General features: G+C 43.0%; 1 long non-coding RNA gene across 7 annotated transcripts in view; it reads left to right on the top strand.

The window, feature by feature from the left end:
- The window catches only part of LOC103558111 (uncharacterized), a 167,707-nt gene that overhangs the window by 17,828 nt on the left and 125,185 nt on the right, over positions 1–24,694 (top strand). The window contains exon 2 of one of the 7 annotated variants that reach the window (XR_011543090.1): positions 7,678–7,844. The exons of the other annotated variants lie outside the window; for them this stretch is intronic. This is a non-coding gene — a long non-coding RNA (uncharacterized lncRNA). The remainder of the gene's footprint in view (positions 1–7,677; positions 7,845–24,694) is intronic. 7 annotated transcript variants of the gene reach the window in all.

Raw genomic sequence — 24,694 nt, 5'->3', positions numbered from 1 at the left:
TATACAGTGGAATATTATTCAGCCATAAAAAGGAATGAAGTACGGATATATGCTATGATGTAGATTAACCTTGAAAATGTTATACTAAGTGAAAGAATTCAGACTCAAAAGGTCATATATTGTATGATTTCACTTATATAAAATATGCAGCATAGATAAATCCATAGAGACAGAACTCAAATTGGTGGTTTTCAGGAGCTCAGGGAGAGGAAAATGGGGAGAAACAACTTAATGGGTAAGAGGTTTTAACTTTAAAGGGTTGGGAAGGTTTGGGAATTAGAGGTGGTAGTCGTGCAACATTGTGAATATTCTAAATGCCACTGAATTGTTTATTTAAAAATTCTTAATTTAATGAAATCACCTCTCAATCTGCTCTACCCATCTGGAGCCTCTCCTTAGACTGGAAGTGGTTGGTGACTGTGATCCAGAACAGGTGCTGGGCTATCTCTTGGAAAGTCTGTCACTTTTCTTTAGAATGTAACTAGTGCTTTCCAACCTTGGAACCCTAGTGAGATATCTTGTTATTGTGGTCTGTGATCTGTGCGAGGCTCCATGCATGGCTGGGGTTCCTCTCTTCAAAGGGGAGTGTGCAACAGAGTGGAGCCTACGAGCACCAGAGAAATGGTATGTAATGTATCTTGACCTCTCAAGTGAGTTTTACTCTCTTACCCTAAAGGAAGAGGCTAACCTAAGCCAGGACCAAGGCTATGGCTTGTTTTTGCCAGGTGCCATGAAAAATCATTTGTTACATGATTAGGGGCCTTGGTGTCTTAAAGAGATAGAGGCTTTTGAGGGCTTCTCTAGTATCCACATATCCTAGTTTCTCTCCTTTTACAGATGGAGAAACTGAGTCTCAGGCATATTAAAAATTTGCCTGGAATCTATATAGACAAAGTAGATTAGTAGTTGCTTACAGCTGGAGTGGTTGGTTGTAACCAGGGACTGGCTGCTAATGGGTATGGGTTTTCTTCTGGGGTGATGAAAATATTCTAAAATTGATTATGGTTCTGGTTGCACTCTATGAATATACTAAAAATCACTGAATTGTGCACTTTAAATGGGTGAAATTATGGTATATGAATTATATCTCAATAGAGTTGTTATATATATATATATTTTTTAAAAACTGCCTGGGCTCATACATGGGTAATTAGTGCCAGGACAACCCTCCAGTTCTCTCACAGCGATAATGACCTATTACTATGAATCTCAAATGACCCTTTGTCCTAATACCTGTGTCTTTGTCCTAATACCCTGTGTCCTAATACCTGTGACTGCTCTGGATAACGGCATTAATCTTCTAAATCACTTGCTCATGTGACAACTTCATTAGTCTACCCCTATAAGACAGGTCAGATGATGCATACTTTACTGGGCTTCATATTCAAAGTGGCTGATATTATGGCTAGACTGCTTTGTTGGAATGAAGATGGCTGTGTATGATGTGTTCTGTTTCTAAGGATTTCCTGATGCTGTAGCTGCTGTTGGAAAGCCCTCTGGCCATCCTGTGGGAGGGGGTCATGTGAGATGAAATAGGAGACAATTCGCCAAATGAGGAGGCCCCTCCACTTCTGAAAGTACTTGGACACAAACCAGATGGTGGGGCACAAAGTCCTTCCAGCAGTTATGTCCCTCAGCCCTCGTAGTAATTGGTAAGTGCATTCAAAAAGCATTCAATGAATTACTGCCAGCAAAAATGCTTTTGTGTAAAGAGTGCATCTAAAGCATATGGAAAATCCTACTGGCCCAAAGTTTATTTTTTCCAAACCCAATAGCCCTGCAGCCATTGGGCTGAGGCCGAGTGGAGAATGACTCAGGTGTTCTGAGCACGGCTGGTCTCCTATCTGAGGTTGTTCTGACTAGGGCTTTTGGCACCCAGAGCCAGTTCTGCACAGCACAAAGATAAATGAAAACCTGGTAACTGTGCTGCCTCAGTGAGGGAATCCACTTGTGGAAGATAGCCAGTGTGCATCATTCAGGACTCCCCCTCCCCGCTTCCGGCAGGGATCTGCTCAAAGAAACTAGAGAGCTCCTGACTACAGGCTTGATTTTCGGGTCATACGATCCAGCGTTCCCCTGGATATTTTTCATCATAATGGGTTTGGTTAGTCTGTTCATACAGATGCCGCCTTCTATACAGAAAGGAGCCATATTGGGTTTAAGACAATTTTCCTCAAAATAGCTTCTTTTTTATACATGCCTCCAACACACTTCCTTCTTTCTCTGCTGTCAGTTCTGGGGGAAGGCTGCTGTGCTCTCCTGACCTGAGTTCAGTGGTCTGTTGCTTATTTTATCTCCCCAAACAAAACAAATTTCTCTCCATTTTGTCTTATTTCCTACCAGATAGAATCTTTTGTTTTTGCTTGCTGTCTTGTCAGCTTCCAAGAAATTTTTTTCTTCTTAAGATGAGTCGAGACTCCTGGGGTTCAGTGGTCTGCAGCCCGGCTCCGGCCCAAGTTCCAGGATTCCCTCCTTTTCCTTCCCAGTATTGTCCAGCATCCTGCAGAACCCTCTCCTGGGCCACACAGGTGGGATCGTGCAGCCGACACAAGTGTCCCCCCAGTCTCGGCGCAGCTGAGCTCTCACCAGCCTCAACACACTTGCACCTTCTCTAGTCCCCATGGGGGAGGAAGCAAGAAGGCTTGAAAGAGTAGATTCCTTTTGAAAGATTGAAAGATTCCTTTTGATCAACTTTCTGCGGTGTCCAGGCGAGAACAGGTTGGAGAGCCTCAGAGGAGATGGCTCCCTCACACAAGCTGCCTCCAGCACCCTGTAACTTTGCTTAGACAGCACGTCACCTGCCAGATGACAGACTCTGTACTTTAGGGGATACCCAGTAGGATACCTAAGAAAATTAGTTTAAGAACAGTGCAGCTTCATTCCAGTGCCTTTTCAAATAAAGAAGAGGCTTTTTCCCTTACAATTTTTCCTGCACACCGAGTTTTCATCCTAAACATAAATTTAATCAATTTGGGAACAAAATCTTCTTAAAAATCATCCTTGGCTTCCATACCCATAGGACAAAGTTGGAGCACCCCATGCTGGCCCACCAGATCCTCCATAATCCACACCCCAGATGGCCCCTCCTGCCTGCCTCCCTGCTCCCCACAGCCCCTTGAGCCTCTGGGATGTGTGTGTCCAGCTCCTCCAGCCTGCCTCTGAGGTGAGACACTCCAATGACCAGTTCTATTCTGTGAGCCTTCTCCCAATTTTCCAGAAAATCATTGTTATTGTTAATAATGATGACATATCATTCATTATGGAGCACTAAGAACCATTGTATCCCTACTTATCTCCCCATGCAGGCTGTGGGCTCTTGGGCTTAAGGCTAGAATGATGTTAGCACATAGGAAGAGCCCAAAAATATTTACTGGTTAGATATCTGTAAGATGAAAACCACAAGGCTTTCAATTTCATTCAAGGAACATTCTTGAACACCATGCCAGGTAGTGGGGGTAATATAAAGATGAATGAGAGGCTTGTCACTGAGTGAGGAATAAAGTGTATCATCTATAAGTACTGCCTCCAGTTACACGCCTAATGCAATGGAGAAAGATGAGGCAGCACCTCAGGAGGATGCTGATAACTTATCCCTAGTTACAAACATAGAGTATAGGTGGGGTGCTTACGGGGGCACAGCCTAGAGTTGACTGAGGTCTATTTTGATATTCAACTTTCACATAAGTAGGTAAGCTGCTCTTTAAACTCAAAAATCACTTAAGAAGATTATCTCTATTGTTTCTATTTTGAGTGACTTCCTTCTATCAGATAACGAAATTGCTTTTCTTTAAGACAGTTTAAATCATTTACTCTGAGAGAAAGGAGCAATGCGGGTAATTTGTATGCTTAAGGTATTCTAAAGGAAGGAAGACCTGAGATGTGGCTGCTTGTACTGGCTTTCACATTGTGATAAATGGCAGATAGTCAGATTATTAAAAATATGTGTCTCCGAGTCTCTGCAGAGGGTGTCTAGGTATTTTATGGGAAAATGGTGTACCCAGGTCAAACATATTTTGGAAATGTTAAACAGGTTTCTTTCTTGCAGAATCTCCACCAGTGCTGTGGAATATGCCTGGTTTTCCAATCATATTTGATCACAGAACCCCCTTTTCCCTCATAAACATCTCCACAAAGCACACTTTTTAGAAATGCTGGTGTGTTGAAAAGAAGAGACTTAGCAGCCAGAAGATATGAATGAGTGTCTTCAAATGACTTCACCTCAAGCCGGTTCTTTGTGTTATAAAGTTAGAGTGTGGTCTTTGGATCTCTCATGGGCTGTGTGGTGATGTGCGTGGAGGAGAGGACTGTAGTACAAAGTTATTCTTGGTCCACGTGTGATCCTACTACCCACACTTGGAGTCACCAGCTCCCTCTATTCAGACTATTTATTCTGATGCCTACTTTCTCTTCAGAAGAATGAACAGCTGTCAATGAGCTTCAACTATTACAGCCAATGGAGTGAGTGGGAATTCTCAAAGAGCCAAAGAAAAAGAATACAGGAAAATTATGATATTATCATCTTAAGTCAGCATCATGACTTAGGAAAGTGCCTTAACATGGAAAGTGTGACCTGACAACATGGAATATCTGAGCATTCATTCATTCTTTCAACCAATACTGATCGAGTTTCTGTTGCGTGTCAGGTGCTGTGTGTGGAGTATGAAGATATTCTAGTGAAGAAAAACAGACAAAATCTCTGTCCATGTGGGGTTGCTGTCCAGTGTGGAAGACAAGCTTATCAAATAAGCAAAACCAGGGGTCAGCACTCTTTTTCTGTAAAGGGCCAGAGAGTACATACTTGAGGCCTTGCAAGCCTCATGGTCTGTCATAACTGTGCAGGTCAACTGTTGTAGTACATAATCGCACAGAGTGGTGGTGTCCAATAAAACTTTATTTATAAAAATGGATGGTGGACGGATTTAGACTATGAACTATAGTTTGCCAACTCTGATCAAAACAGTAAATATACAATTGAAATGCAGTAAGTGCTATAACGGAGAGATGTGTGGTTTAGTCAGAGCATATAAGCGGAATTTGATATATATGAGTTGAGATTTGGACGATGAGAAGAAATTTGGTAGAGAGGAGAAAAGAATGTTTTAGGCAGATGGAGGGGACTAGGGACATGGTCTGAGGTGAAGCTGGGGAGGGTGGTAGTAACCCTGCTGGGCCATTTGACTAGGCTCAGGACTGTTGTCTTTATCTGAAGAATAATGGAAAGTGTCTTATGTAGGGAAGCACATGCACAGTTCTGTTTTGGAACCATCCCACTGGCTGTGCTGTAGAGAATGGACGTGGGCAATTCACGTGGAAAGGTGATACAGCTGTCCTGGCAAAGATGGCTGAAGTGTGGGCAAAGGAAGTGGCTGTGGAGGGGGAGGAAAGTGTAAAACTCAAGCAATTCTGAGCAAGTAAAATCAGCATACTTCACACTCAATTTAAATATGGGGGTGAGGGTGCAGGAGATGTCCAGAATGACTTCCTGGTGTCTGGCTTGCTTGCCTGAATGGGTGTCCTATTTCTGAGTCAGAAAACTGAAGAGAAGCAAGTAAGAAGTGGGGGAAGCCATGTGGTCTATATGAGGGTATTGAGTTGAGGTGCATTTTGTTGATCTAAGGTGGCAAGAATGGGTCTCGAACTCGGAGGAGAAATCTGGGTGGAAACCATTGATTTGAGTGGTAGTTGATGCCTTGAGAAATGGATCTGTTCATTCAGGAGAGAGTATGGAGCAAGGGTTGGCAAATGCCCGCCCTCAGGCTGAACCCAGTCCACTGCCTGCTTCTGTAAATAAAGTTTTATTGGAACATGGTTGTGCTTCTGCTTTTACATACTGTCTATGGCTGCTTTTGTGCTACATCAGCAGAGTTGAGTGGTTGCACCAAAAACCCTACGGCCCACAAAGCCTACAGTATTAAATATCTAACCCTTAATAAAAAAAACGTTTGCTGACCCTGGCTCATGGAATGAGGAAAAAAGTGGGCCTAGGGCCGGCCCTTGAAGAGATCCCACATTATATGTGCAGGTGGAGGAGTGTGCTTTGGAAGGGCCCTACCTGGGATGGCAGAGAGCAGGGAGGGACACAAAAACCAAGAGAAGAAAGCATTTGAAGAAGGAAGTTGTGGTCAGCCTTGTCAAAACTTTGGAGAAGTCAAAGGGAGATGTGGACAGAACCACCATCCATTGAACCCAGTGCTTGGAGTCACTGGGCAGCCTAAGGGGGCTTGTTCCATTAAGGTGATGGGAGAAGGCATTTGGTGTTGGGGGTTGAAGGAGGACAGAGACAAGACAACTAGGGGGACACAGAAGTGGAGACTGGCCAACATGGCCCAGTGACAGAAGGAATACAGCAAATGTGAATAACCAAAGTAAATGTTACAGTTTTGCATTGATTCTCTGTAAGGCCCTACCCACAGTTCCAAAACCCTCAGTAAAACCTTCTGTTGCTTCTGTGTGTGTGTGTGTGTGTGTGTGTGTGTGTGTATAAATCAAGGAAATATTTGCCTGACGTAGTATGTGTACAACAAAAATTCAGAGCAGGCAGGAAATAGGAGGCAGAGATGACCTTGAGAAGTAAGTTCCCCGAAAGTTTGTTTGCAGAAAACTTTGAAAGACTACTGCACTTTTTCCAAACGACTTAGGATAAAGGTAGACTATAATATTATCTAAGTCTTAAGGAGCTGGGAATCCTCAGTGACTATCTGGATTACAATAGCTGGGGGCTGTGGAGGAGGGGGCATAACAAGATCTTTATGAAATTCTTTTTACTGCCATCTCTTTCCCATGAGGTGTAAGCTTCTTGACAATAGAAGTCTTATCTGACTTGCTCATTGCTGAACCTCCTTACACTTAGAGCAGTGCCTGGCACAAAGAATGAGTAACTCCTCAGAACAACAGGAGAAATAGAGATTTTATTATCACCATTTCATAGATAAAGAAACTGAGGTTTAGAAGCCAAATGTGTACATAAAAGGTCCAGAATTTTAATTTCTAGTTTACATATAATTTATTTATTCTTAATCCATATGCTGTATGGCCTAGGAAAGTCCCAGTGTCTTGGGTGTCTTGTGCTGCCATGTTCCTCTGCACTGCAAAGTTCTCTTTCATGATGTTGGTGATGGGTGAAGAGAGAGCCCAGAGAGCGTGCCCTCTGAACCTCCTGTTTTATAGTGGCTCTGACTGTGGCACCTACTCAAGAGTCTTTACCCCCTTCTAGATTTCTCCCCTCACTCTTTTCACTAACTCCACCCTTCATCTCTATTAAGTTCTCCACCCTTCCTACAGTTATAGGTGTGCACTTAATTATGAGACCACAGGTTACAATAACAGACTGAAATTCACACCAGTGTCTCTGAAATCCCTAATCCTTGCCTCTACTATGGTTTTTTAAATTAGAAAATTGCTTTTGACATACATTTTTAAAAAGTTACATGAACTTCCAGGTGTGAGTGAAGGGTGTGAGAAGGGTGAGGCAGAGCACTTCATCTCTGAGGTTTGAGCTTTTGTGGTCAATACCAGTTATCAGCAGTTTCTGGGATAAGAGAGTGACAAGAGGAAAGGCATTGCCTAAGTACTAGTTAGAATATAAAAAGGAGGATTATTTGTTTAAAGAGTTTGCTAAAATCCTTCAATGGCTGCATTCTTTAGAAAATGATGCCTAAATTCAAATCTGGTTTGCAGGTTCAGCTTTCCAGCATGATTTCTCACTGCTGTGTACTCCTTTTGGGAACCCTCATACACTGCTAGTGGGCATATGACAGTCCTTCTGGACAGGACCTGGCCCCCTTGAGCCAAATCAAGTATGGGACCACTCTGTGACCAGCAGTGGGCTCCATGGAAATCCCCAGGTGGGTCCTTGAGGTGATGGTCTGAAGATGTTCATTGCAGCGTGGTGTGTGGGGCAGGGGGCTGGAGCGACCTGGGATAGGTGGAAAGTGGTGCATATGGACCACAGAAAATGTCTGTTGGTTAGAAGTGAGGGACTTGGTGTGCATGTACTGACATGGACTATCTGAAAACCATAGTACTTGGTTAAAAAAATGGGAAAGGTAATCAGATAAATCACACCATCCATTTGCATATATTGAGACTATGTGTGCACAAACCTACAAAATACTCTTTGTAAGTACACATTCAAATAAGAAAAAATGCATTTTAAAGACATGGCCTTTGAAGGGGTAGGGATTGGGAGTGGTATGGACACAATGAAATTTAGTAATTATAGTGACAGGGGCCTTGTACGGCTTAATGGTGATAATGTGCCAAGAACTGAGGAATGTGATTAACTCCACTCTTTGCAGTAGATGTTTAAAAAAATATTTCAAGGCTTTTCTCTTGAGAAGTCTAATTCTTATAACAGGTGTTGGCAAGTATGTGGAGAAAATTGGAATCATTGCACACTGTTGGTGAGAATGTAAAATGATGCAGCTTCTATGGAAAACAGTATGAAAATTCCTCAAAAAAGTTAAAAATAGAATTACCATATGATCTAGCAATTCCACTTCTGGGTATAGACCCAAGAGAATTAGAAGCAGAGTCTAGAAGAGAGATTTGTACACCCATGTTCACAGTAGCATATTCACAATAGCTAAAACATTGAAGCAACCCAAGTGTCCATCAACAGATGAATGAATAAACAAATGTAGTATATACATACAATGGACTATTATTTGACCTTAAAAAGGAAGGAAATTCTGACACATACCACAACATGAATGAACCTTGAGGACATAATGTTAAGTGAAATAAGCCAGACACAAAGAAACAAATATTGTTTGATTCCACTTACATGAGGTACTTAGAGTAATCAAAATCACGAGACAGAAAGTGGAATAGTGGTTGAAAGGGACTAGGGGAGGGGGAAAAGGGAGTTGTCTAATGAGTACAGAGTTTCAGATTTGCAAGATGAAAAGGGTTCTGGAGATGGATGGTGGGGATGGTTGCACAGCGAGATGAATGTACTTAACATCACTAAACCGTATACTTAAAATGGTAAGTTTTATGTTATGTGTATTTTACCACTATAAAAAAAATTGAAAAAAAAGTCTATTCCTTTACATGGTTTAATGGTCTGGTTAACAGTTTGTGGTCTGGTCACTGTTTGCGTCTGCAGACCTAACTCTGTCCACAACATCCTCCTTTTCCACCTCCCACCCCATCTCTGTACGAGGCCCCCCAAAATGACTGGCTATTCCCTTTGCCTAAAATACAGTTCCTGTTCCTCATCGCCAGGTAGTTCATTCAGATCTCTGTCTAGATTCTGCTTCCACTGCCCAGCCCGTTAATCCCCAGACTTGAGCAGATCTCTCTCCTCAGCTCTTTTCATCCCCTTTGCTCCCTGTGCAGATAGCCCCCCATCCTCTCTACCCATGAGTAGGGGGGATGATGGACAGACTCCAGCCCTTGCTGGCCTCTTAAAGCGGGGCTTCTAGTGGGAGTCAGTAGGAGTCTCTATCAAAGGAATATTTTATTTTTGTGGAAGCCCAAACATTCAGCTGCTTAGGATAATAATAATCTTGCTTGCTGATAAACTGTCAGTGGAAAAAATGATAAGTTTGGCTATTTCTTTTCAACTTGGAATTTCTTTTGAAAATGAGCTTCTTTAGTTGGCCTGGCCCCTCTGTGTTTGTGCACGTGCTTCTGCATGGGTGAGACCATTTCACATCTTTCCTGCTCTGTGCCATTTTCTACTAGGTGGGGTGATGTATAATGGACAGCCCACAGCCTTCTGGGGCCATCCTCCACAGAAGTCTCCACAGAAGAGTGGCCAGTTCTCCCAGCAAATCACGTGCACAGCCAACATCAGCCATTCTCCATCAGTACACGCTGATGTCACCTGGCCCTTACTTCACAGCTGGACCAAACCCCAAACAGGGACTGTCTTTGGAAAGAAGATAAAGAGAGTTAAAAGGAAGCCAAGATTCAAATTAAGCAAGTGCCCCATCTGCAGCCCTGTCTCTGGTCTTTGCCTTTGGCTCTGCCTGTGCAGGGGATGGGGGAGACTGGGGACAGGAGGCCCTGTGCCCCACGCTGTGCTCTTAGGAGCTTCTGGCTTTGGTGGCTCTGCTGTGACATTTCTGTTTCCAGACTGGGCATTGACTGAGTTTCCCCAGGTGCATTTGTTCCCGAGTCTGTATCTCTGGGTGAATCCCCAGGGACACACACACATTGTTCAGTGGGGCTGGGGGAGCTGTTGGGGAAGCTTTGGTGTCATTATCCCTGCTTTCTGGTGGCACAGAAGGTGCCAACCAGCCTTTGCCTGTGTCCTCTTTCCCTGAGACCTTGTGCTGCATCTGAGAGGCAAGTACACAGGCCACTCCCTGCTCTGCCTGGTGTCTTCCTGTTATGTGCTGGCAGCCCTGGTGGCCTGGGAATCCGGAATCCTGACTGCAGCTTCTGGACATAACTTAGGGTCTGCCCCTTTGGGGTGAGGGCAGGTAAAGCCTGGACAGGGACCCTCCCTGGCTTGCTCATATTTCCATAGCCAAACTGAGCTATGAAGACCCTGTCCAGCCCTGTGGAAGGTCTTCCGCCCCAGCCTCAGCTAACTTGTGTCCTTTTCTGAACACACAGTAACTGAGGATCGCCAGGTTTGGCAGTTTTTGAAAGAAGACTTTCTTTCCATTTTGGCAGCTTGTCTCTTTAAAGACACTGCGTTCTTTTTATTGGATGGATGGGAAATAATTTCACAAATAACATATTTACTTTAGTAATAAGACTCCACCTTGTCCTCCTACCATCCACCTCTCACCAATAGAATTTCTCTCTTATCTATTTTTTTCTTGGCCTCTGGTGTTAATTGTCATAAGGTCAAAGTATAAACTCTCTAGGGGATCCCAGTGTTGTAACGATTTGACTGAAGATCAGAAACAAATTGCAGTGAAGTAAAAACATCAGGGCTACAGCGCTGAGAGCTGTGAACTTCCCGAATGGCCGCCATGTGTGCCGCACTGGGCCGCCGGCTGGCGCCTGAGTCAGCTTGGCTTGGCAGTCTCTTACTCAATGCTCTGTTTTCCTTGGGGGGTGGGAGGGGGTGGGAGGAGGCTAGCCGGTGAATCAGGGAAGGAGGGAGGGGAGAACTGAGGGAGTTCGTTTGCCCTTTTACCTCATGATTTATATTTGGTCAGAGTAGCCCTGTTCTGCTTTCTTCTAGCTGGAATGTGTCTTGGACATGTTGTTTCAATATGAGACAATCAGCTGGGCCCTCTGTGGAATGTCCCTGGAGACTGGAAACGACCTCCCAATAGGGTCATTTGTTCAACAGAATTCTAAGTCACATTCTCAACATCTGCATTCTATTAATACCTTCAGAATATTTCCATCAGCTTTGGGAAATCAGAAGATGCTTTAAGAGATGTTCAGCATGAAATCCTGGGGTATTTTTAACTCTTCTTCTTTGTGATTCTTTCGTGTTTCGTGGGAACACAAACCCCGCCCCGACCCCTACCCCCCTGCCTTGTCTCCTTTCCTTTACTATCACACAGGTGGATGCTTGCATTCACCCAGGAATACCTAAGGGAAAGATGAAGTTTTTCAAGTGGACTGCTTTAGCCTACAACAGCCACAGTGGGAGGTGAATTTGTAAACACACAGGAAGGAGATAGGTGCAGGCAGAGCCAGGACAGACATTTTGGCTGCATTTGCTGAAAGCAAGTGGAGAGAAAGGCCATACTGTGAGGGGCCCTGGCACACTGATGCAGGGCTGGCTTCCAAGTCTGCATGGGGGCTGGCGCAGGATGGCTGGCCCTGTCCTGTCCTCCGAGGGCATGAGGTATGAAGGCAGGAGGGAAGCGGGGAGGGAGGGCGGGGAGGAAGAAAGGAAAGAAGGAAGGAAGGAAGGATGAAAGGAAAAAACAAGGAAGGAAGAAGAGAAGAAAGGAGGGAAGGAGATAAGGAAGAAGGGAAAGAAGGAAGGAAGGGGAAGGAAGGAAGAAGAGAAAGAGGGAAGAGAGAAGGAAGGAAAGAAAAGGTGTAAAGAAAGGGATGCACTAAAATATAAAGCGATGGAAATAAGGGAGTATTTCTTTAAAGAAAAATAAAAACTATTTGTGATATCTAGATCAAGTGGAAATACAACTTACATTAGTAAACAGCGCACTTGATGAGTGTAGTGTCTCTGAGGCAGGGCCTGCACTTGAGACACAGCTGCGGCCTTGCAGGAGGGTGGCCCCCAAACACTTGGCCTCCTAAGGAGATGGATTCAGAGGAGACCTCTGAGGGAAAGGCATGAGGTGGGAAAGATGAGGGAGAAGAGAGTGAACCTATGAATCCCATGAAGGCAAATTCAATTCAATGAACATTTCATGAATATTCACAAAGTGGGATACTCGTAAAGCAGGCTTTGAGGTGAGAGGAAATGTGATGAGAAAGTGAGATTTGATATACTGGAGACAGATTCCAAAGAGGCAGTGAGGAGACACGTTTTACTGCAGCTCTGCCCTTCAGGGGAAGTGCAGAGAATGTGGACTGTGGGCCTGTGGACTGCTGGGGGAGCTGGAGGGTGTGCCTGCTGAGGGCAGAGGACGTGTCTGCCTGGATGCAGAAGCCCATTACCCAAACCTGCGTCACGGCAGTGGCCCAAACAACATGTCCAAAAAAATCCACTTGGTAATTATCATAAAAGGATTAAAAAATAAGTGTCTGCCTCTAAAAAGTACTGAAAACATAATTTGACCCAACATATACTTTCTCGCTTAAAATTTTAGTAAGCAGGCTTAGATGGATGAATTATAAGTCCTGGTAAAAATTATGGAACAGTCTTCTTGGAAATTCAGAAGAATGCCAGTCTCTGATAAGACCTCTGATAATGATAAATGGCTTCCTGGTTATGAGACTCTGAGAGAACTCTTCAATGGCTGAGAACAGGCTGATGCAGTAGGAAAGGCACCGCCTGGACCTGAGCACTGTCCACAGGCTGACGCCCTAATGTGCCTGCTGACCAGCTTCCTCTGCTGTCAGGAGGAGCCTGTCAGACACCCCCACCACTACCCAAGCTCTGCTGGTTTGTGGGGCAAATCCCAAATGACAGACTGGCACCCCATTGGCCAGTATCACTTGAGTGCTCTGTGAGCAGGAGCTTTAAAAACACAATCATCTATGTCTTGGATTTTTATCTTCTTTCTTTTTGTCAAAATTATGCAAAATTGCTTGGAAAACAAATAAACAGATACAACAAATAACTGGAATCAGATCTTTGGCTCAGGAAATTCTTGAGCTCACGTGTTTGCTCGGAAGAGGTTCCCACAGCCTGGCCGTTATTTTTTATCTATCCCCACAGGATGTACTCCTACACTCTCTCTTCCAGGGTTTCTTGCTTCCTGTTCACATTCCCACAGCTGCCGAGGGTGACAGTTCCAGTTCGCACTTGGAAGCTTCTGAGCCCAGGGTCCTTGCTGTCTGCTTGGGCTGGTAGTTCCACACAAAAATGTGGCAGATGTTCAGCATCAGGAATCAAAACCAAGCTTTCGCACCACGCAGCACATTCCTCTTCCCAGTCCTGTTCATTTCCTCTCGACAGGATGTGGAACAATTTCCCTCATCTGTTGCTTGCTCAGTGGGTTTGGGATTTTGTGGATTTTAAAATGACACTTAGATTCCTCCCAAATCTCTTCTAAGAGGTTAAAAAAAAAAAAAAAGTCTTGATTCAGTCACAGACTCTGTTTCTAGTTGAGAAGTTTCTGGTTTTGTGTGATATACAGGTGAAATTGAGAAGCAGATGAAGGATACTGACTACCTCATGGGGTTTCCTGAGCCTTGGCATCCAAAGAATGCCCTCCAACCAGCTTGGGGGGGGCAACCTCTAAATTCTGGAGAAAACATGACAAATCTACAGGATTAAAGAAAAAAGCAAAAGCAATTTATGTTCATTTGCAAACTGGACAAATTCTAAACAGAATTGCTGCAATACTATGTTGGCATAGAGGACATTCTAGCAGGAGACAGAGAAGTGGGTCACCATTTCTCACAACTATAGTAAATATGTGATCAGTGTCCAGTGACACTATTTGGAAAATATGCCTACTGCAATGGTTTCCTTCTGGCTTCCCAGGCTATGTAAGTTCCCTTGGCTTAAACTCTTTGTTTTCCTCTTCCATTAGCAACTGGGAAGGCAAACTAACATTTGCAGCAACTCACTAGGGGCCAGTCACTTTGGATGTTATCCGATTTGATTCTCACAACAGTGTGGTATAAGTAGTGTTATGTCCATTTTACTGGTGAGGAAACTGAGACTCAAAAAGATTAGGTCAGTTTCTCAAGGGTAAACTGATAGTAGGTATAGTTGGAATTCAAAAACAAGGTCTCTAAGATTACAAAAATGTGCTCTTTTTACTACATCGAATTGATTTCATTGGGTATCTATGCTTCTCCAAGGCACTGGCTAGAAAGAAACACACAATTGGAATTGACTCTTTTTTTTGTTTTGCATCTTGCCACTTGAGAGAAATAGGCTGTTTTTCAAGTGCTCTCATTCTTGCTGCATGATTTTCTCTTTGTCCCAATAGCACATTGGGTTTCAAAGATGCTGTCCTGAATGACCATGGCTCATCCAGTGCCTCGCATATACTAGATGTTGGTGTTCTTGAAGGGAACTGAAGCATCCATTCATGTTATTTGTGCAAAGGGAAAACTGGGTCAAAAAGCGTCCAACTCAGTGTCTTTGCTTCTTGTACAAGTTCAGAATTCTGCTCCTTTGGTTCAGAATCCCTCATTAGGGTGGGGTTGACTGGTTATTAGTTACTAATTTAAGTGAATCATTTTACTTTCAAGGTTCAGAGGTGTGTATGTCCTGTTGGTCCTTTAAAAATTACTTTTCATCACCTCTGATAAACTGTAATGGATTCTTTTATCTTGGCTACTCCTATAAGCTTTCAGTTTTCTGTTTAGTTCAAATAGTTACACACCAGCTCACAGCTCTGTTTGTCTGTAGACAGGGGGATGGAAAATGATTGCTGACTTTTCTTGCATTCCTAAGGCAAGTCTATGAAATGATTTTCTTTCCCTGTCCTGATTGGAAGCCCTAGAATTCTGTTTCTCACCTCCAGTGAACACTGCTGGGTGAGGCTCGCTGCCTCGCAGCCTATTTCAGCATGGCAGCAGTCTTGCAGGAACCTATTAATAGCCTTCATTTCCAGTACATGTCATGTAAAGTCAGCCTCATTTTTAGCAGCTCTCTGTTACTCACAATTCTAGGAAAAGTTCCCTTTGAATGTCTTCCTGCCAGAGAATGGTTCAACTCTCTCTGCCTCCTCAGGGACAGGAGAAAAGGAATCCTTAGATAGATAGGGGGTGGTACATATGTTACATGAGCTGCTCTTACCCAAACTCCTCCAGAGAGGACTATCTTTGTTTAGAGAGCTACTTTGATAAGCTCCCTGGGGGAGGAGGGTGAGATGCTGAACGGGTGAGACCGTGGCTTCCCAATGCTGAAGTCATGCTTGATTCATCTCTTCCTCTCACGCCACACAACCAGTTCATCACACATTCAGTTGGCTTCACCTTCAAAATACCTCCAGAAACCAGCCCCTTCTCACTGCTTCCTACTGTGCCTGGTTGCCCAAGCTGCCCTCATCTCTCACCAGGCTCCCTGCAAGGCCGCCTGGCTGGTCTCCACCTCCTCCATAGCTCCCACAGTCTTTTCTCCACATGGATTGAAAGTAGGCTCTTAAAGCATAAATCAGATTAAGTCACATTCAGTTCAGCAGCTTCCAGGGGCTTGCTGTATCATGCTGAGCAAAGTTGAAGCGTTTGAGTGACCTATACGATTTGCATGCCCTGGCCTCTCGGACCTAACCTCCTATCACATTCTTCTTCCCTCCTTGTGCCCCACCATGCTGCCTCTTGCTGTTGCTGCTCTTCCTGCCTCACTGTTTTGCACACGCTATTCCCTCCATCTGGAATGTTTTTCCTCCAGATAACTGTATTCTTTCTGGTCTCTGCTCAAATGTCCCCTTATCAGAGCAGACTTCCAGAATCACCCTGACAAAAATGCCAACCCTCAGCCCTGGCACCCTGTGCGCCTCCTCTCTTTGACTTTCCTGCTTTGTCCTTCTGGCTGTCTGATAGGCCATCTGCTTGCCTGCTGCCTGTCTCCACCACTATAAGACAAGCCCTAGGAGGGTGAGCATGTGGTTCTGGCTGGATCCCCAGAATACAGAGCAGTGCCTGCTCAGAATAAGTGCTCACTAAATATTTGATTAAGGAATAGTTCTTGAGCAAAGGTGACATAAGTTAGCCAAACTGCTTTTCATTCCTAGGCGTAAATAGGAATTTGCCATTGAGGGAGACAGAGGAGCCAATGCATGCAAAGGGGCTATAACCAGGGTGTAGATGTGCTGCTGGCCTTCAGAAACAGGACACTCCAATGAAGAACTTTAGTATTGACCCTCATGTGATATGACTTCCTCCTCTCCTCATTTGGGTATATCTTTGGTTTTTGTCTTGATGGGCACTAATTAAACAAAAGGACTGAGTCCTGCAGTCAGCTGACCACTAAATAGTTCACACTTATTGGAGACAGAGGGCAGGAGACTATAAGCAACCTGCACCCTTCTGAAGTTGTCTCCACTTCAACTAGAGAAGGCCCTGAGGTTACATTAACGTGGATTTCCCAATGTTAGAAAGGCACCAGTTTGGGGATAAACAACTGAATATAGTTTAAGCACTAGTTCAGCCTCAGACATGGAAGTACTGCTGACTCATTGCGAAATAAAACTCTTCCCACCAAATACGGTGTGGGAGTAGTGGGAACAGCATTGCACCAGTAGTCGGGGAGGCTGGCACTCTGGTCTGCTGCCCTCTGGCTCCAATTATATCTTACCTGAAGCCAGGTGGTGACATAAAGCCATCCTAGCTTCTTTGTGAACAATTTAATGCTAGTGGCCCTGGCATGGACTCCCAGGCAAGGCCTTTGTCTCTCGGACAGTGCCTGGCCATCATTGGCTTCTGTGTTGCCCAAGGGGGTTGAGGCCTCCAAGTGCTTTGCACCCAGTTCTGATTCACCTGCCTTTACCTCCATTTAAGTCTAGCAGTGTTGCTCATGCCTGTCAGTCCATGTAAGCCTTAGAAATGTTACCAGCTCAGCTGTCTCTGTATGAGCCTTGGGGGCAGACAGAGGAGCCAGGTCTGGGGGCCCTGAGAGCACTGTGGGTTCCCCGCAATGCCTCCCAGGACTTTCTGGCTGGATCATCACTAGTTTAGCAGTGAAATAATGAGTTTCACATGATGAGGAACAATAGACCATTCAATGCCCCTCTTTCAACTCCTCTTCTTTCTTTTCTCCCTCCATTCCAGAAACAAACAAAAACTAGAAATAGCTGAAAGCCTAGACTTAAATCCCTATAGGAGCAGTTTCTTGGGCTGAGAATCGCATGTTCATAGGGGAGTTCCAGACAGCGATGGTGTGGGGTTTGCAAAGGTTTGATGAAAATGGTTTGTACTCTGGGCAGTGCCCGCAACTTTGGTGTTTTCTTCCCTCATGGGAGCACGCTGCTCCTGGGAATAGCTGTTGGTGCATCTGCAGTTGTTGGTGCCCAGAGTTTGTGAAAGCCTACCAGACAGATCTCTGAGAGACACTGACTTGATGCTGAGGTTTCTCCAACCCTGACAGCTCTCAGCCACAAGCATTTATCGTTGATGTGGTGACTTAATATCTTCCAGGAGAGTTGCCTGGTCTGGCTTCATGGTCTAGATTCTACCAGGTGAAACTTCTAGAGTCTGTTGAAGCATATATGGGCTCTCTGCCCAACTTAACAGGAAACCTCAAGTGAAAAAAACTGGGGTATGGCTAAGAACGAGTGCTTCTTACTTCCCCTCGTCTATTTTCTGATTTTAGGACCAAATGAGAGGAGTCTCCTCTTCTGCAAAATACTGTTCTTTGCTGAAGGGACCCAAAGCTGTTGCTAGAATCGGACTCAGGTTACAATGATCATTGTTAACACTGCCTTAAATGGCTGTCTAAATACCAGCTGAGGAAAAAATTGCTTGGGATTTAGTAATGTAGCCAACTTGTCTTTCTCATCAGACTCTCATCAGACATCTGCTTTATAAGTTATCTAAGCTCTGCACTTTCCTTCCCTGTGTACCTTCTTCTAGCAATTGAGTACTTGGCTCTGGAGCCAGACAGACAGGGCTTTGGATCCCAGTGTGGTCCTTGTTTGGCTTTGGATCACTTAGTTAACCTCTTCCAGCCTCAGTTTCCTCATAAATCACCTAGGAGCAATTACAGTCCTCCTGATCCCCTATGGAGTGATTCCCATGGCCATGTGAGATAATTCCTGTAAAATGTTTAGCACAGTCCAGGCACATGGTGAACATCCAATAAATGTTGGCTGTGGCCTATTTTGGGGATCTGCACTTAAGCCCACTTTGAAAAATCTGAGGAATAATGAGCAAGTTTTGAAGTACAAAGAAAAAATATAGTTAGAATTTATTAGAGTTATTCCTCATTGTAGAAAAATGGAAAAGTTGCCAAATAAAATGCCAGTTATCGGGGCTGGCCCAGTGGCATGGTGGTTAAGTTTGCACACTCCACTTTGGTGGCCCAGGGTTTGTGGGTTCAGATCCTTCCTGGGCTTGGACCTAAACATTGCTCATTAAGTCATGCTGTGGCAGCATCCCATATACAAAATAGAGGAAGATTGGCACAGATATTAGCTTTGTGACAATCTTCCTCACCAAAAAAAAAAAAAAGAAAAAAAGAAAAACCCAAACCAGTTATCCAGATTCATAATGAAAAAACTCTTCTAGGAAACTGACTTTTTGGATGGTAGAGATTTTAACCCTTTATATAGCAACATTTAAATTTGAACACTTTTTCGGTGACAATCTTTTTGAAATATACTATCCAATTTCCTGCCTTCTTATGCAAAGTTTCCAGGATATAATTCATCACCTTCCTCCTGTCCTGAGTTGTCATTATCTACATCAGTTTATTGTACTGTGTTTTAGACAGAGATGGTGTGGAATACAGGGCTCGCTGTAAGCTTGCCTTGTCTACCTGCTTTTCCACACAGTGAACCCTACCATCCTGCCCTGGGCTGCCAGGTGGCTGTGCCTTCAGACGCCCCTCTCATTCTCCTGAAAGATGCAGATGTGCCCCTAGCCTGCACCTGACGTCTGTGACACACACAGAAGAGGGGTGGGCTCGTGTGTCTGCAGAGAAAAGACACCTACGTAGATCTTCTGGGGCCTTCCTCTGGGCTTGGGGGTATTGCTGACATTTGGGGGACATCAGAATGCAGGTCTCTGGGCCACTGAGATTTTCCTTTCTTCTTTTGCATCATTGTTAACCTTGTATTTCCCAATTTAATTTAATTTTTAAATCTTTCTTCACAAACACTTGGGAGGGACCAAACCTTATCTAAATGATCTCTGTTCTGAGTGGATCTTAGGGTCTTTGTTGAATGGCAAGCACTGTTTACTCTTAACAGGGTGAACTGGAAGTGGACAAATAAGGTCACGACTTAAAGTGTTTCTATATCCACCATTTCAGTAGTCCGTGACAGGAGCTCTACGGGTAGGAAAAGCAGCTACTTTGGCTTGCCCGCCCTAAAATTTGACTGAAGGGCAATAGCCCTGAGAAGTTCAGATGCTTTCTCTAAACATACACTAAGGGGTAAAGCCAGGATAGACCTGAGTCGACCCATTCCTTGTCCAGGGATCCTTATGCTGCCCACGTTGCTCAAACTCAAGGAATGTTCATAAAAATCATATGAATAGCACCAACCCTTTATACTTAAAAATAAGATTAAACATATAATTATTGTAGAGTTTCTGCATGTGTTTGATTTTCTGTCCCTAGAATTTCCCAAATATTAACTTTTAAGTAAATATTAAATTCTAGATATTTGAAGCATGAGTAAACTCCTCATATACAAACAAGAAGCTTTGCCAGGAAAAAGCTGTCTCTCTCAAATATCCCTACTGTGTTGCAGTTATAGTAATGTATAAGCCACAAGTTGGATTGTTGGATTCCACTAGAAGTTCACAACTGAAAGAGTTTTATAAAGGAAACTTATATGCACAATAATAAAAACTTATCCTGTTTCCATTTTGCTTTCAAAAACACAGCACACAAGCTTGTTTTGCAAACATTGACTGGAGAAATGCTGAGTTCACCATCGGGAGCATCTGGAATGAGGGTTCAATGTGACTTAGAAGGAAGCATGTCACATGTTAAGGGCCTGGCATCTGTCTCTCACGAGAACTTGGGCTTTCTTTATGAAGTCTACACTCTGTCCTAACCTCCTTCATTGTGACATCTGATGTCACAAAATGCTCGGCGTGGGGGATGTGGGATCAAGATGGAAGAGTAGGAAGGTATTGGTGGGCCAACTCCCCATGGCCACACAACTATATGTAGAACAACTATCTCTGAGAACAACGTGAAGACTAGCAGAATAGATTTTCTACACCTAAGCACATAAAGAAAAAGCCACATTGAGATAGGTAGGTAGGGCGGAGATGTAGTCTAGTAGGAACTCGCACCTCTGGTTCAGTGACCCACAGGTGAGAAGGATGTCACAGCCATGGAGGTCCCGCTTGAGGAGCAATGGGTCTGAACCCCACATTGGGCCCCGCCCTGCCTGGGGACCTGCACCAGGAAGAGGAGCCTGCATAACACCTGGCTTTGGAAACCCATGGGACTTACATCCCGGCGAGCCAGGGGGCTATAGGAAATCGAGATTCCATTCTAAAGGATGCATGGACAAACTCACTCTCCATGTCCCAGCACAGAGGTAGCAGTTTGAAAAGCTCCTGGAGCGTATGTGAGGGAGATTCATGGGCTAATTTTAGGGTGTGTACTGGAGGGGCAGAGATCTGTTGGAACTTTCTCCAGGGAGGCAGGCACTGGTGGGTGACATCTTTTTTGCTCACCTTCTACCTAGCTGGCCTGATAGGTCACGATTTCCGACTCCCTTTCTACATTACTAACATTGCTTTCTCCACCCTAGCATTTCCCTGAAGACCTGCCCCAGCTGGCACTCCTCCAAAGTGGCTCCCACCCTGCCCCACCCAGCAGGTAGCCTTTAGCACCAAACCCCCTCCAAAGTGACCCCCTGCCCCACCACATACAGTGGGTGACTTTGGCCAGGATTGGCATCTCCCCAATGTGGCTCTCATCCTGCCCACCAGTACACTGGCAGCTTTCCCAGCTGGGCCTTGCAGCCAGCCATGCTGAGGGCCAGCCCCAAACATGAGCATGCCTGGAACATGAACATACCTGAGCATGTGGCCTAACCACAACAGGAAGGTGCATGAAGTCTACACAGGGGATACTTCTGGAGCACCTGGCTCTGGTGACCAGAAGGACTATGCTACAGGACTTCACAGGACACCTTTTATATAAGGCGACTCCTTCAAGACTGAGAGACATAGCAGATATATCTAATATATGGAACCAAACACAGAGAGCTAGGCAAAATGAGGAGACAAAGGAATATATTCCAAATAAAAGAATAAGACAAAATCTTAGCAAAAGAACTAAATAAAATGGAAATAAGCAATCTACCAAGTAGATTATTCAATGTAATGGTTATAAAGATGCTCACCAAACTCAGGAGAAGAATGGAGAAACACAGTGAAAACTTCCACAAAGACATAGAAAAGAGAAAAGAACCAATAGAAAAGAACCAATCAAAGCTGAAGAACACAATAACTGAAACAAAAAATACACTGGAGGGAATCAAGAGCAGATTAAATGATGTAGAAGAAAGGATCAGCCATCTGGAAGACAAGGTAGTGGAAACTACCCAATCAAAACAGCAAAAAGAAAAAAGAATTTTAAAAAATAAGGATTGTTTAAGGGACTTCTAGGACAACGTCAAGCATACTAACATTCTTATGATAGGGGTCCCAGTAGGAGAAGAGAGAGAGAAAGGGACAGAAAACCTATTTGAATAAATAATGGCTGAAAACTTCTCTAACCTGGTGAAGAAAACAGACATCTAAGTCTAGGAATCACAGAGAGTCCAAAATAAGATGAACCCAAAGAGACCCACACCAAGACACATTATAATTAAAATGTCAAAAGTTAAAAATAAAGACAGAATCTTAAAAGCAGCAAGAGGAAAACAACTAGTTATATGTACAAGGGAACCACAATAAGACTATCCATTGACTTTTCAGCAGGAGCTTTACAGGCTAGAAGAAAGTGGCATGATGTATTTAAAGTGATGAAAGAAAAAAACTTCCAACAAGAATACTCTACCCAGAAATGTTATCATTCGGAGTTCAAGGAGAGATAAAGGGTTTTTGAGACAAGCAAAAGCTAAAAGAGTTCTACTACTAAACCAGCCTTATAAGAAGTGTTAAAGGGACTTCTTCAAATGGAAAAGAAAACGCCATAACTAGAAATATGAAAATTACAAAAGAAAAAAATCTCACTGGTAATGGCAAACATATAGTAAAGGTATTGGATCAGCCATCTATATAGCTAGTTTGAAGGTTAAAAGACAAAAGTAGTAAAATCATCTATATCTACAGTAATTTAGTAAGAGACACAAAATCAAAAGATGTAAAATATGACATCAAAAACATGAAACTGAGGGGTGGAGTAAAAATGCAGTGCTTTTAGAACATGGTCAAACCTAACAACTATCAACTTGAAATAGACCACTATTTACAGAGCTTGTTATATGTGAACCTCATGATAACCACAATCTAAAAACTGATAATAGATACACAAAAAATAAAAAAAGGGATAAAAACACAACACTAAAGAAAGTCATCAAGTCACAAGAGAAGAAAGCAAGAGAAGAAGAAAGAAACAGAGAAGAACTAGAAACAAACAGAAAAGTATTAACAAAATGGCAATAAGTATCTACATATCAATAATTACTTTAAATGTAAATGGACTAAATGCTCCAATCAAAAGACATAGGGTGACTGAATGGATAAAAAAGAAGACTCTTATATATGCTACCTACAAGAGACTCACTTCAGATCTAAAGACATACACAAACTGAAAGTAAGGGCATGGAAAAAGATACTCTGTGCAAAGGAAACAAAACGAAAGCTGGTGTAGCAGTACCTATATCAGAGAAAATAGGCTTTAAAACAAAGACTGTAACAAGAGACACAGAAAGGCATTATGTAATGGTGAAGGGATCAATCCTACAAGAGGATATAACACTTGTAAATATCTATGCAACACAATAATAGTAAGGGATTTTAACACCCCACTTACATCAGTAGATAATTCATCCAGACAGAAAATCAGTACAGAAACATTGGCCTTAAAGAATACATTAGACCAGATGGACTTAATAGATATATACAGAAAATTCTATACTGTGCTCATGGGTTGGAAGAATTAATATTCATAAAGTGTCCATACTACCCAAAGCAATATTCAAATTCAATGCAATCTCTACCAAAATATTAGTGACATTTTTCACAGACTTAGAATAAATAATTCTGAAATTTGTGTGGAACCACGAAAGATCCCAAATAGCCAAAGTAATCTTGACAAAGAATAACAAAGCTGGAAGTATCATGCTCCTTGATTTCACACTTTGCTACAAAGCTATAGTAATCAAAAGAGTATGGTACTGGCACAAGAGCAGACACATAGATCAATTGAACAGAATAGAGAGCCCAGAAATAAACCCAGGCTTATATGGTTAATTAATCTATGACAAAGGAGGCAAGAATATATGATGGGGTAAAGACAGTCTCTTCAATAAATAATGTTGGGAAAACTGGACAGACACATGCAAAAGAATAAAACTGGACCACTTTCTTATACCATATACAAAAGTAAACTCAAAATGGATTAAAGACTTCAGTGTAAGACCTGAAACCAAGAAAAAACTCCTAGAAGGTAACATATGCAGTAAACTCTTTGACATTGGTCTTAGAAGTATTTTTTGGCATCTGTCTCCTCAGGGCAGGTAAGGGCAACAAAAGCAAAAGTAAACAAATGAAACTACATCAAACTAAAAAGCTTTTGCATAACAAACAAAACCATCAACAAAACAAAAAGGCATACTACTGAATGGGAGAAGATATTTGCAAATGATATATCAGATAAGGGGTTAATATCCAAAATATATAAAGAACTCATACAACTCAATGTCATAAAAAAATTCAATTAAAAAATGAGAAGATGATTTGAATAGACATTTTCCCAAAGAAGACATACAGATGGCAAATAGACATACGAAAAGATGCTCAACATCACTAATCATCAGGGACATGCAAATCAAAACCAGAGTGAGATATCACCTCACACCTGTCAGAATGGCTATCATCAAAAAGACAACAAATAAGTGTTGGTGAGGATGTGGAGAAAAGGGAACCCTCATGCACTGTTGGTGGGAATGTAATTTGGTGTAGCCACTATGGAAAACAGTGTGGAGCTTCCTCAAAAAATTAAAAACAGAGCTATCATATGATGCAGCAATTCCACTACTAAGTATTTACTCAAAGAAACAAAAACACTAATTTGAAAAGATATATTCACCCCTATGTTCACTGCAGCATTATTTACAATAGCCAAAATATTGAAGCGACCTGCATGTCTATCAATAGATGATTGGATAAAGAAGATGTGTGTATGTATATATATTGTTATATATATATATACATACCCACACACAATAGAATATTACTCAGCCATAAATAAGAATGAAATCTTGCCATTTATAACAACATGGATGGACCTAGAGGGTATTATGCTAAGTAAAATAAATTAGAC

Source organism: Equus przewalskii, chromosome 8, assembly GCF_037783145.1.
Source record: "Equus przewalskii isolate Varuska chromosome 8, EquPr2, whole genome shotgun sequence".
NCBI classification, from domain to species: domain Eukaryota; kingdom Metazoa; phylum Chordata; class Mammalia; order Perissodactyla; family Equidae; genus Equus; species Equus przewalskii.
The sequence above is the reverse complement of the archived record's forward strand: the minus strand, read 5'-3'. Positions and strand labels throughout refer to the sequence as shown.